We start from the raw sequence: 1,874 nt of genomic DNA on the forward strand, positions 1-1,874 counted from the left end.
AGCCTGCGCTCCACAATGGGAGAGGCCACAACAGTGAGAGGCCCACATCAGAGGAAAAAAAAAAAAAAAAAAAAAAAAAAGGCTTGCAATTACTATACTCATACCACTCTAGGTTTAATTGCTCCAAGCTGGAAAAATCCTTTGTGTACTTCAATAGGAGAATAAATAGGCTGTGGTATATTAATACAATAGAATATTAACTCAGCAGTAAAAAGAAACAATGTACTAATACATACAATAAGAATGAATCCCAAAATTATGCTGAGTAAAGAAGCCAAACATAAAAGTATATATTGTATGGCTTCACATATATGAAGTCTTGCAACAGCCAGATCTAATCTATAGTGGGGAAAAAGCAAACAAACAGAACAACAGGTACCTCTAAGCATGGGCTAGGGATTGACTCAGAAGGGGCGTGAAGGAACACTCTGGGGTTAAGAAGAATATTTTATGTCTTGATAGGAGTTAGGGTTATACAGATGTATTTCTTCTTTCAAAACTTGGTAAATATCACTTAAATTTTTTATATATTGCATTGTATATAAATGCTACAATTTCACAGGATTAGATGAAGGAAAGGAGTTACAGTACTTCACAGAGCATACTCACATAAGGCTATAACCAAGGCATAGAAAATGGTAGCATGTTCCAAGTATAGGCAAGCATGGGGGCCAGAGGTACTCCTAGACTCAGCTCCCCAGGGGTCTTTTTTTTCTCATACAGTGCACTTGATCTGTGGATTATAAACCACTGATATGTGAGTGAGGAATCTTAGTTTCAGGAGACCATGAGGAAAAATTTCCAGTAGAATCTTTTATGCGTCTCTAGTCACATTGCCAAGCCAGGGTGGTTAACCCATTACCCCAAGTGTGAGTGATCTTTAAACAAGCTGGTCCTGGGTGTAAAGCTTAAAGTTTGAGATTTAAAGAACACATTATAAATCTTTGGTTAGCTCACTTGTTTCTCTCTTGGTACCAGACATCTAGGCATCTCTGGAGATAAGCATGGAGCTGTCCTGGTTTAGCTATCAGATAATGGTATATTACACAATACATTTTACATTTAAAGGAAAGAGAATATTAAAAAGTTGAATTCTTGTTTATAATATGCATTCTGAAGTGCTTAAGCAGGAGCATAGAAATTCTGCAATTTACTTTAAAATACACCAAAAACTGGGAGAGATTGTTGGATGGATAGATGAGCAGATACGTGGTTGACAAAACATAAGTAAAATGTTAATGGCACAATCTAGGAAATGAATATACTGGTTTTTATATTAAAATTCTTTCAACTTTGCTGCCTATTTGAAGATTTTTATAATGAGATGTTAGGAAAAATACCTAGTGCACAGGTTTATCAAGTGTGTTAGCGCTTACAGTTTTGAACTTAGAGAAGGGGATTGCCTCAGTAAAAACATGAATTAAATGGTGTTGTTGTCTTCCCTCTTCTACGATTCTTTATTTGGTCCTCTGTTTCCCATTCTGCCTCCTCCCTGTACCAGGTACCGTGAGATTTCTGTTCACCACTAACTCTCTCCATTAAGGTTTATTTCAAAATTACTCTTCCTCCAACTCTTGCTTTTCATTTCCTTTCTGCACTAAAACCAGTTAACTGAAAAGGCAATTTACACTAAGGTGCTAAAAACCATAAAAAAAAGTTTTAATGAGGTCTACTCTCTTTAAATAGTGCTGGCAGCTCTGCATCTGCAGGAATTTAAGAAAATTCCATTTTCCTGAGAAAAAATATGGAAAAATATATGTTCACATGTGGAAGTGATTCACAACACAGGGAGGAATTTTCTAAGTGCAAAAATCAGTGGTATGTCCTAGACGAATTTTGTTCTGGCGAATGAGAACATACTTGACTGGAGGGAG

The sequence above is a fragment of the Physeter macrocephalus genome, chromosome 10 (genome assembly GCF_002837175.3).
Source record: "Physeter macrocephalus isolate SW-GA chromosome 10, ASM283717v5, whole genome shotgun sequence".
Lineage (NCBI taxonomy): Eukaryota > Metazoa > Chordata > Mammalia > Artiodactyla > Physeteridae > Physeter > Physeter macrocephalus.